A 12,761-nucleotide genomic window follows, 5' to 3' on the forward strand; every position below is an offset into this window, starting at 1 on the left:
GTCACAATCCCAGGGTCGTGGGATCAAACCTTGCATGGGGCTCTGCCCTGCCAGCACAGAGCCAGCTTGGGACCCTCTCTTTCTCTGGCTCTTAAAATAAATAAATAAGCTTAAAAAATATATATGCCTACTATGTGCGAGGTCCAGGGGTAGGCACTGGGGATCCAGTAGTGAATAAATTTGACAATGATTTCTCTATTGAGAAATCACAGGAGATATGGATACATGAGGCACTGTTCCAGCATTCATGGATCCTCTCCCCTGTGTGTGTGTGTGTGTGTGTGTGTGTGTAGAGGATGACAGTGGGGAGGGAGAGACTGAGACGAGTACAGGCATCACCCTAGCAGGTTGTCAAGGTTGGTAACTATCAACACTGTATGTTTCCTGGGTCACTTTGGTCTAAAGTTAGAGGACTGGACCAGATCACTTTTTAAGCCCTTCATTCTTGATTTCCAGTCTTCCTTTCATTCTTTTAAAAAAATTTTTAATGTTTATTTTTGAGAGAGAGAGTGTGCAAGTGAGGCAGGCGCAGAGAGAAGGGGACAGAGGATCCAAAGCAGGCTGAGCCTGATGTGGGGCTTGAACTCGTGAACGGCGAGATCATGACCTGAGCTGAAGTCGGACACTCAAACAACTGAGCCGCTCACGTGCCCCTTTTATTCTTTATTAATTATTGTTATTTTTTAAGTAGGCTCCACACCCAGTGTGGGGCTTGAACTCACAACCCTGAGATCAAGAGTTGGATGAGCCCCCCAGGCACCCCACTGAGCCACCCAGGCTCTACCGACTGAACCACCCAGGCACCCCACTGTATTTATATTTAAAATAACATTAAATATAATATGTAATTACAACTATTGTACAATATAGTAACATTAACTATAATAAAATATTTAACTCTTTGTTATATTCTTTATTTTCTATTATGCTACGACATTTAAAAAATTAATATGCATATTTGTTTATTGATTGTTTTCACCCAGTAGAAGGTAACTTTTTAAGAGTAGGGACAATGTCTATTTAATTCACTGTTAGACCCCCAGGGCCTGGGATAGACTCTAGCATGTGATAAACATTGAATAACTGTTGATGGAAAGTATGAATTCTATTTGTTCTTAACTATTATCATTTTTACTGAACCTTTTGGTCTGGAGAACCCGATTTTGGAGCTGGAAGCATTGGCATTTAATGCTTTTTGCAGCACAGCAGCAGTCTGGGAAAGAAGCCAATTACGTTGCCCCCAGTATTATCTGTTTATTGTTCTCCAGGAAGAAGACTGAGAAGAGGTCAGGGGAATAGTGTGAAACACTGGACAGGAGTAGTGTTATCTGAGAGCAGACAAGGGATGCAGTGACATTTAGATAGGGGTTTGCCACTATCTTGCTGGAAACTTTTCAAGAAGTTATAATTTTCTTATTTGAAAGCTCCGGGTCTTACATTGATAGTTTAGAGTCCCTCCTTAATTTACATACATTTGGGAAAGGAGGATTAATAATGAGCAGTTATGCTCTCACACAGAGGCACCTGTTCACCTCCACACAGAGAATTTTCAGTCTGTTAAATTTGCTGCCAGTCTTTGAGCTAATACGCCCAGGGTGGAAAGTGCACGCTGGCCAGCTGCGGGTTATGAGTCTCGCTTCAGTAATATTACCATCGGATAGAAACTCTTCATTTGACTCCTCACCAAGCCTTTTGGTGAATCCTCGTGCACCGGCCCCTCTGGCAGACACAAGAATGCACAGATTTCTAACTACAGGAAGCATAACTGACTGAAGCCCCAAGCTGTTCCTTGCTCACTCACTGCCTTTCAACTGAGACCGTGCTCAGCCGATGACTGAGTGCGACAGGGACATTAAGCAAGTCTTTTCCTTGTGGATACAGGACTCTTCTGATGCCCAACTTTGGATCTGCAGTTCTCCCAAAGCCTGGCCTTGCCGCCTTTCTTAGGAGGCTCTGCAGTCTAGGTAGAACTCTTAACCCAGGCCTCCTCCCCTCTTACCTTTGCTTTGTTCAGCTGCCTCCCTGACAGTTGTTCCTGTCTCCCTGCTCCCTCCATGTTACCCCTCTCGTCTTTCTCCTAATAAAATCCTGGCTCAGTTAGTCCGGTCTTGGCATAACCTTCTTGAAGAACCATGGACTCGCACACCCATCTGCATGACTTGTCTTTTACCTTCTTTGTCTTTTAAATCAGAACTGAACTTCTTATTCTGATCCCCAGGCCACTTGATTGGGATTCTGATATTGTCTGGTTCTTAGCAATATTCTCTTCTCTTTCAGTTAGATGCTGAGCCTTTCCCACATGCCATCTGCTTCTGGTGGGATTCTTATTTAATGGTGGGCCATCTGGAAACACAATGTTCTTCTAGAACCATCTGCAAGAATGTGACTATTGAGGGGTGCCTGGGTGGCTCAATTGGTTAAGCATCTGGCTTCGGCTCAGGTCATGATCTCATGGTTTGTGGGTTCGAGTCCTGTGTCAGGTTCTGTGCTGACAGCTTTGAGCCTGGAGCCTGCTTCAGATTCTGTGTCTCCTCCTCTGTTTCTGCCCCTCCCCCTCTCGTATCTCTCTCTCTCAAAAAAGAAAAAAAAAAAAAAAAAGAATGTGACTGTCGCTACCAGTGAGAAACTCACTGCCTTGTCATCATTGTTGCTAAGACCAAACACTCAACTTGTCCTCCTCTTGGATATCAACTATGAGTTGGTCTAAGTTGGACACTGGAATTTTTACTGCTGGCCCCCTTTCTGGGGTCTTAGTCCCGGAATGAACAGATTGGTTACATAAGCCTGTGGCCTGCGTGGTTTGGGACTTTGTTCCCTTCACACCAGCCCGTAGCCAATGTCCTAGCTTCCCATATATCAAAAGCTAGAGTACCAATAATCTCAAAGAGATATTGAAATATGATCCCCCTAGGAGAGGTTACATTTTCAGCTGTTTTCAGTAATCCTTATTAAGTGTGAATTATAATCTCAATCCATTTATTGAGATTAATGGAACAACAGAAGAAATATGAAGGCAGTGGATATTCGTGTGACATGGAAAATACTCTAAGGAGCACAAAAGCAGAAAGGGAAAGCCAGGAACTTCCAAGTAAAACCTCATTACCGCCATAGTTTTTTTTCCCAGTGTCAGGGAGTGCCATGGGCTTTCTATATACCTGTGTCATGAACTCAACACAGACAGAATTGAAAGCTCTATTTGTCAGACATCTACCCAGTTACATAACACACAGGAGGCTATATATTTCCATGTGGTAACATTATATTATTACAGCTTAATCCTTTTGGTAATCAGAAGTGGGCAATTACCCCGACCAATCTATGTCTACAACTTAACAAGCTCTTTATTTTCAGGGCCTCAATCATACTTAAACTTATAACCAAGTCTGTGAGAAGCAGTTGTGAATACAGTAGGAAATACGCTAGGAAAAGGTTGGAGCAGTGTAGGTACCCTCTAAGGATTAGAAAGCATAGTCAGAATTTCCTTTGGTAAATAGCGTTATCCTAAACTGAGAGAACTGTCAACAGAGAGATGTTTTTCTAGATTATACATGCTTCCCTTCTATGCTTTGCCATAAGAATTAGCCAGGGAATTGGAAGTTCTCTGGAAATACCACTACTTCTTTGTGTATATATTTCCTTGTCTGTAATCTGGGCGGGGAGAATGTTCTGACCGGTTTACATGCTGTTCTTTTTTTTTTTTTAAAATCAAAGATTTATTATCTCTGTTGACAAGTGCAATTACAAAGCAAGGCTCAAAATCAGTGTCGCCATGTCATCAGTGGAGAGCTAGAGCTGAATGGAAACTGCAGATCTGAGTTTACATCATGATCCCAAACACTTGCTATGAAACCTTTGAAAAATTGCTTAATCTCTTTTCGGCAATTTTCCCATCTTTCAAGTGGGGATAATAATACTTGACTTGGAGAGTCGTTAGGAAGATTCGATGAGAAAATGGAAGTGCCCACCATAGTGTTTGATACACAATAGGTATTCTATAAATATTAATTTCTTCACTCCGTTTCCTCTGTTCCCAGGAAAGACTACAGTCTTAAAACCTGACATAGTTAGGGATGTTAAGGCTCTTATAAAAGAAATGATAGGGACACACATTTTATTAATTGCACTATGAGTTATTTCTTTTGACTTTAAAAACTTAGAATGAATTCATCACCTTGTATAAAGCACAGAAATATCTCCACTTGGAAGCTGTTAATCCGTTCATATCAATTCAGATTAATTAACAAGTCATATAGTTTTTAAAATGAGGAATGTGATCAGATTATGGTATCAACATATTCTTTTTTTTATTTACATCCAAATTAGTTAGCATATAGTGCAACAATGATTTCAGGAGTAGATTCCTTAATGTCCCTGACCCATTTAGCCTATCCCCCCTCCTACAACCCCTCCAGTAACCCTCAGTTTGTCCTCCATATTTATGAGTCTCTTTTGTTTTGTCCCCCTCCCTGTTTTTATATTATTTTTGTTTCCCTTCCCTTATGTTCATCTGTTTTGTCTCTCAAAGTCCTCATATGAGAGAAGTCATATGATTTTTGTCTTTCTCTGACTGACTAATTTCACTTAGCATAATACCCTCCAGTTCCATCCACGTGGTTGCAAATGGCAAGATTTCATTCTTTTTGATTGCTGAGTAATACTCCATTGTGTGTGTGTGTGTGTGTGTGTGTGTGTGTGTGTGTGTGTATTATACACATATTCTTTATCCATTCATCCACCGATGGACATTTGGGCTCTTTCCATACTTTGGCTATTGTTGATAGTGCTGCTATAAACATGGGGGTGCATGTGTCCCTTCGAAACAGCATACCTGTATCCCTTGGATAAATCCCTTGGATAAATAGTGCAATTGCTGGGACGTAGGGTAGTTCTATTTCTAGTTTTTTGAGGAACCTCCATACTGTTTTCCAGAGTGGCTGCACCAGTTTGCATTCCTGCCAGCAATGCAAAAGAGATCCTCTTTCTCCGCATCCTCACCAACATCTGTTGTTGCCTGAGTTGTTAATGTTAGCCATTCTGACAGGTGTAAGGTGGCAGCTCATTGTGGTTTTGATTTCTATTTCCCTGATGATGAGTGAAGTTGAGCATCTTTTCATGTGTCAGTTGGCCATCTGGATGTCTTCTTTGGAGAAGTGTCTATTCATGTCTTTTGCCCATTTCTTCACTGGATTATTTGTTTTTTGGGTGTTGAGTTTGATAAGTACTTTATAGATTTTGGATACTAACCCTTTATCTGATATGTCATTTGCAAATATCTTCTCCCATTCTGTCGGTTGCTTTTTAGTTTTGCTGATTGTTTCTTTCACTGTGCAAAAGCTTTTTTATTTTGATGAGGTCCCAGTAGTTCATTTTTGCTATTGTTTCCCTTGCCTCTGGAGACATGTTGAGTGAGAAGTTGCTGCTGGTGAGGTGAAAGAGACTTTTGCCTGCTTTCTCCTCCAGGATTTTGATGGCTTCCTGTCTTAGGTTTAGATCTTTCATCCATTTTGAGTTTATTTTTGTGACTGGTGTAAGAAAGTGGTCTAATTTCATTCTTCTGCATGTTGCTGTCCAGTTTTCCCAACACCACTTGCCGAAGAGACTGTCTTTATTCCATTGGATATTCTTTCCTGCTTTGTCCAAGATTAGTTGGCCATACGTCTGTGGGTCCATTTCTGGGTTCTCTATTCTGTTCCATTGATCTGAGTGTCTGTTTTTGTGCCAGTACCATACTGTCTTGATGATTACAACTTTGTAGTATAGCTTGAAGTCCGTGATTGTGATGCCTCCTGCTTTGGTTTTCTTTTTCAAGATTGCTTTGGCTATTTGGGGTCTTTTCTGGTTCCCTAAAAATTTTAGGATTATTTGTTCTAGCGCTGTGAAGAATGCTGGTGCTATTTTGATAGGGATTGCATTGAATATGTAGATTGCTTTGGGTAGTATTGACATTTTAACAATATTTGTTCTTCCTATCCAGGAGCATGGAATCTTTTTCCATTTTTTGGTGTCATCTTCAATGTCTTTCATAAGCTTTCTATAATTTTCAGTGTATAGATTTTCGACCTCTTTGGTTAGATTTATTCCTAGAGTATTTTCCATGTCACACGAATATCCACTGCCTTCATACTTAATTTAAATTACTTACTTAATTACTTTAATTAAATTGAAGATGGTAACAGGTACAAGTAATTTCTAAAAACCTTGGGTAATTGAGGGTGCAGAGTCTGGATTTTTATGAAAAAGTTATTGCTTACTCAAAGCAAAGTTAGATATTTTTCAGTTCCCTGTTACACTGCAGACTGTAACTGACTGAAGATAGGGACCATTCTTTCTTTTGTTTTTGTTTTTTTTAATTGAACTTTATTTATTAGAGAGAGAGAAAGAGACCACATGAGTGGGGGAACAGACAAAAGGAAAGAGAGAGAGAGAGAAAATCCCAAGTAGGCTCCATGCTCAGCATGGAGCCCAAGGTGGGGCTCAATCCCACGACCCTGGGATCATGACTTGAGCCAAAATCAACAGTGGGACACTCAACCCACTGAGCCAACAGGGACCATTCCTAACTCTGCTTTTTTGTCCTAATGTCTAGCATGGTGACTCAGCCATAATAGGCTACCAATTAATGTTCGGGGAACTGGTCTAAGAGGCCGGAAAAGAGAATTTATTAATGAAACATTGTCATTTAAAAAAAATTAACATTTATTTATTTCTGAGAAAGAGAGAGACGCAGTGTGAATGAGGGAGGGGCAGAGAGAGAGAGGGAGATATAGAATCCGAAGCAGGCTCCAGACTCTGAGCTGTCAGCACAGAGCCTGACGTGAGGCTCGAACTCATGAACCACGAGATCATGCCCTGAGCTGAAGTCGGACACTTAACTAACTGAGCCACCCAGGTGCACCAAAACATTGTTAATCTTGTTGCTGCCATTGTTGTTAGGTATGACAGCTAGCTGACTTTTCAAAAATTTTAATAAAATGTCACATCTGATTAAGACTATCTTTAGATTATCACATAGTAATGCACAGGCCTGCAGAATCAGAAGATTTATTCTAAGAGAAATAAAACAATAGCTAAAAATAACAAATGTTTATTGCTCAAAAGTGTAAGCCTCCTAAAAAGGAGTAAATGTAAATATAAACTTGTCAATGTCTGTTCTCACCTCCCAGCTATAAATTCCATGAAAACAAGAAAGCGTTTATCACCTAATACAGGGCCTATCCCACAAAGAGCTTCCTAAGTGCATGTGGCACACATGACTTGAAAAAAATTACTTTTATGTGTTTTTAAAGTACAAAGCTTGGCCACCAGAGGCTTCTTTTTGGCCTTGGCAGGCAACAATGGTAATAAAGTGGTCACTTGGAGGGCAGAATGCAGTATCCCAGAGATGTGGGGGACACAGAGGACACTTAATTCCTTATTATAGACGATTGAGATGTTTCCAATTTGTTAGTAAGCCCTACAGAATAGGGTCACCTGGGTGGTTCAGTCAGTTAAGCATCCAACTTCAGTTCAGGTCATGATTTCATGGTTAGTGAGTTCGAGCCCCACATCAGGCTCTGTGCTGACAGGGTGGAGCCTGCTTCACCTGCCCCTCCCCATCTCAAAAATAAATAAACATTAAAAAAAGCACTATAGAATAGGTAAAATTAATTGAAATTGAATTAAAATTAATTGAAATGAATTAAAACACTCAGGGAAAATATCCTGACGAAAGGACTTTGTGTATATATATTTTATTCAAATAGATGAAAATTAATTTTATAGATAAAAATGCTTAAATACACATAGTTTTGCAAGACCTTTCACTTGGAGTAACAAAATAACCCATGTGTGAAAGGCCAATGTTAGATGTTTACCTTTTAACTAATTGTCTTGAGAGCAGATGGATTTCTACTAAATCTCCTAGTTTTAAGACAGACATCAGGGGTTTTCCAGACTCTTGTCATCAACTGCTCCAGCCCTCTGATGGCCTCTGCCACCACCCTAGGCTCCAGGGAGCTGACTCTGCCATTTCACTTCAATCCCTGTCATTTGGCTAAAAGGAATCCTTTCCTTCTCTAGGTCTCCCTTCCCTGGGTCTTCCTTCCCTAGGTCTTTATTTCTCTAGATCTTTCCTTCTCTGTGTCTCCCTTCTCCTGGTCTCCCTTCTCTAGGTCTCCCTTCTTTTGTTCTCCCTTCTCTAGGTCTTTCCTTCTCTGGGTCTCCCTTCTCCTGGTCTCCCTTCTCTAGCTCTCCCCTTCTGTAGCTCTCCCTTCTCTAGGTCTCCCTTCTCTACATCTTTCCTTCTTTAGGTCTGCCTTCTCTAGGTCTTTCCTTCTCTAGGTCTCCCTTTCCTAGGTCTCCCTTCTCCGGGTCTTTCCTTCTCTGGGTCTCCCTTCTCCTGGTCTCCCTTCTCTAGGTCTCCCCTTCTCTAGCTGTCCCTTCTCTAGGTCTCCCTTCTTTAGGTCTTTCCTTCTTTAGGTGTCCCTCCTCTAGTTCTCCCTTCTCTAGGTCTTTCCTCCTCTAGGTCTCCCTTCCCTAGGTCTCCCTTCTCTAGGTCTTTCTTTCTCTAGATCTTTCTTTCTCTGGGTCTCCCTTCTCTAGGTCTCCCTTCTTTAGGTCTTTCCTTCTTTAGGTCTCCCCTTCTCTAGCTCTCCCTTCTCTAGGTCTTTCCTTCTCTAGGTCTCCATTCTCTAGGTCTTTACTTCTCTAGGTCTCCCTTCCCTAGGTCTCCCTTCTCTAGGTCTTTCTTTCTCTAGATCTTTCCTTCTCTGGGCCTCCCTTCTCCTGGTCTCCCTTCTCTAGGTCTCCCCTTCTCTAGGTCTCCCTTCTCTGGGTCTACCTTCTCTAGGTCTCCCCTTCTCTAGGTCTCCCTTCTCTGGGTCTCCCTTCTCTAGGTCTCCCCTCTCTAGGTCTTTCCTTCTCTAGGTCTTTCCTTCTCTACGTCTTTCCTTCTCTAGTTCTTCCTTCTCTAGTTCTCCCTTCTCTAGGTCTTTCCTTCTCTGGATCTCCCTTCTCCTGGTCTCCCTTCTCTAGGTCTCCCCTTCTCTATCTCTCCCCTGTCTAGGTCTCCCTTCTCTAGGTCTCCCTTTTCTAGGTCTTTCCTTCTTTAGGTCTCCCTTCTCTAGTTCTCCCTTCTCTAGGTCTCCCTTCTCTAGTTCTCCCTTATCTAGGTCTTTCCTTCTCTACGTCTTTCCTTCTCTAGTTCTTCCTTCTCTAGTTCTCCCTTCTCTAGGTCTTTCCTTCTCTGGATCTCCCTTCTCCTGGTCTCCCTTCTCTAGGTCTCCCCTTCTCTATCTCTCCCCTGTCTAGGTCTCCCTTCTCTAGGTCTCCCTTTTCTAGGTCTTTCCTTCTTTAGGTCTCCCTTCTCTAGTTCTCCCTTCTCTAGGTCTCCCATTCTCTAGTTCTCCCTTCTCTAGGTCTTTCCTTCTCTAGTTCTTCCTTCTCTAGTTCTCCCTTCTCTAGTTCTCCCTTCTCTAGGTCTTTCCTTCTCTGGATCTCCCTTCTCTAGGTCTCCCCTTGTCTAGCTCTCCCTTCTCTAGGTCTTTCCTTCTCTAGGTCTCCCTTCTCTAGGTCTGACTCTTGCGTCCCCCTTCCAGCTCCAACCCAGGGCAGATTTGACCATTGTATTAATCATGTCTTTTTAGTCTGTATTTTTTTTCATTTTTATTTTTTATTAAAAAAATTAATGTTTATTTCTTTTTGAGAGAGAGAGAGAGAAAGAGAGAGACAGCACAAGCGGGGGAGAGCCAAGAGAGAGGGAGACACAGAATCTGAAGCAGACTCCAGGCTCTGAGCTGTCAGCACAGAGCCCCACATGGGGCTTGAACTCAGAAGCCATGAGATCATGACCTGAGCTGAAGTTGGATGCTTAACCAACTGAGCCACCCAGATGCCCCTTTTTAAATTTTTAAAAAAATATTTATTTATTTTGTATTAAAAAAATGTTTACTTATTTTTGAGAGAGAAAGTGTGTAATCAGGGTAGGGGCAGAGAGAGAGAGAGAGAGGGAGACAGAGGATCCAAAGTGGTCTCTGTGCTGACAGCAGAGAGCACGACGTGAGGCTTGAACTCATGAACTGTGAGATCATGACCTGAGGTGAAGTTGGATGCTTAACCGACTGAGCCATCCAGTTGCTCCCCATTCTGTATCTCTGATGCTTTTAATCTTGGAGACTTGCTAGCTGTGTCAGGCTAGCTTGCTTTTCCCAGGGCAAGCTAATCTTTAGAGAGAGCAAAAACTCACCTGGCCCAGGGAGCGTGACTTTCATAAGCAAAGCAACCAATCCAGAGCCCATGCCCACAACCCTTCTTCTGCTGGCTCTCACACTCCAGGTACCAGACAACTGGGGGTATCCCCCACAGCCTAGAGTCTGTTCACATTACTCAAACCAGCCAGTCCTAAACCTGCTTACCTTGCCTCCCCTGCTCCTTCTCACAGAAAAAATAATACTCACAGAAATAATAATACTTATGTTTGTTAAAAAAACAAACCTAAGAAAACAAACAAAAAAAAAAAAAACCAATAAAGCCTTTTACCCATGTTTTCCCTTCCCTCTGCCTCCTGTCTGACCCTGGTGACTCCCTGTGTAGACTGATGTAGTGTGGCATGCCTCCTGTTCTTGGAATCTGTGATTATTAACAACCCATCATCTCCTGATCTGTTGGCTTTGCTGTACCTGAATAATAATAACATTTTAAAGGAGCAACCCCTAGCAAAACAGTTTCTTATCCCCTTACCCTTAAATGCTTTGTGTCTGGAACTTTTGACTGAGACTGAATAACACCTGTTTTCAAAGAGAATAGCTAATATTTATTGGCTGCTTTCTAGGTGCCAGATACTGTTCCAAGCACTGGGGGAACAGCCATGGACAAAATGTTTCTGCCCTCACAGAGCTGGCTTCTAGTGAGGGGACAGACCACTCACAAACACAAAGCGACTGTGTCAGATGCCACAAGGAAAAACACAGGACAGGAGGCAGAGAGTGACAAAGGATTTTATTTTTATACAGATTGGCATTTGAGCAGTGACTGGAATGAATGGTGAGGTTAGGTCTCATGTAATGTTGAATTTGGTTAGATAGTTGCATCTGGGGGAATATGCTCACTTTTTGAAAGACCACTTGGGGTAGCATCTGGGACACCATCCCAGAAGATCCAAGAGTCCTTCAAAGCGAATATTCCCACCTCTGATCATTCCTGCTAGAGGAGAAGGCAAAAGAAAGAACAAAGAGGACAAAGGAAGACAAAGAAGTTAGAGGAAGAAAAAGGGAGAGAGAAGTAAGAATAATAACAAGAAAGAAGAGGAAGATACAGAGGAAAGAGCAAGGAAGGAACAGAGGAATTGAGGAGAAGATTGGCAGATGTATACACTGAAGTTTGGCTTTGGCCTCGGTATTTGGCTAAGCTTGAAATCTCTAGAAGGCTGAAGAGCCAAAAGTCTGCTTCAAAGTCCTTCCTCCCATCCTGAAAACTGGGTGTGATCATGCAGATTAGCTTCAGATCTGAGCAGCATAGCTGCACAAAGACAATTTTTAGCTGGTTGTATTTTTTTAAGTGCATTTGTTTTTGAGAGAGAGAGAGAGAGAGAGAGAGAATCCCAAGCAGGCTCCATGCTGTCAGCACAGAGCCTGATGTGGGGCTCAGTCCCATGAACCCAGAAATCATGACCTGAGCCAAAATCAAGTCAGATGCTTAACCAACTGAGCCACCCATGCACCCCTGGTTGTATTTTTAATATCTGACTATGCACTTTTAAGTCCTGGTAAGAAATTTGAGATACAACTGGGAGTAAAAGATCTTTTGGCTCCATATGTTCAGATTGTATGTCTGTTGAGGTATAAATATATATTTAATTTTATCAGTAAAGCATGCAAAAATGAATGATTGAAGATCCTTACTGTTATGTATAGAAGCAAGACATTGGCAATAGTCCAATTTAGTACGGAAGTCGATTGATGTTAATAGCATCATTTAGGGAATGTGTTGGCTACATTAGCTTAGGAAGAATATTGTATTCTTTATGAGCCCTTGATGTTTACATAAATTAAAAAAAATTTTTTAACGTTTATTCATTTCTGAGAGACAGAGAGGGACAGACTGTGAGTGGGGGAGGGACAGAGAGAGAGGGAAACACAGAATCCGAAGCAGGCTCCAGGCTCTGAGCTGTCAGCACAGAGCCCAACGCGGGGCTCGAACTCACAGACCATGAGACCTTGTCCTGAGCCAAAGTTGGACGCTTAACTGACTGAGCCACCCAGGTGCCCCTATGTTTACATAAATTTAAATAATCATATGAGGAAGAATAACAGAAGTTGGATTATATCAATTTTATCTTCAATTTATTTCATGTAATAGCATTAATAACACCAAATAACATAAATTCTATGGGCTATATTTAATTTTTTAAAAATGGTTATTTATTTTTGAGAGAGTGAGAGAGAGAGAGAGAGCATGTGAGAGGCGGAGCAGGGGCAGAGGAGGGAAACAGAGGACTGAAGCGGGCTCTGCGCTGACAGCAGACAGACCGATGTGGGGCTCGGGCTCACCATACCTGGAGTTCATGACCTGAGCCTAAGTCAGATGCTTAACCAACTGAGCCACCCAGGCACCCCTCCATGGGCTATATTTAATTTTTAGTTATTTGATTCTATTGAGGCCACACGGTTTTAAGAAAAGTTCTGTTTCACTTGGGAACATTTGAGAATATTTCACATCTTGTGAGAAGACCTTAACAGCAGAATGTTACTTTGCTACCTTAAACAATTAGGGAAAGGGATATATTT

Source organism: Leopardus geoffroyi, chromosome C3 (assembly GCF_018350155.1).
Source record: "Leopardus geoffroyi isolate Oge1 chromosome C3, O.geoffroyi_Oge1_pat1.0, whole genome shotgun sequence".
Lineage (NCBI taxonomy): Eukaryota > Metazoa > Chordata > Mammalia > Carnivora > Felidae > Leopardus > Leopardus geoffroyi.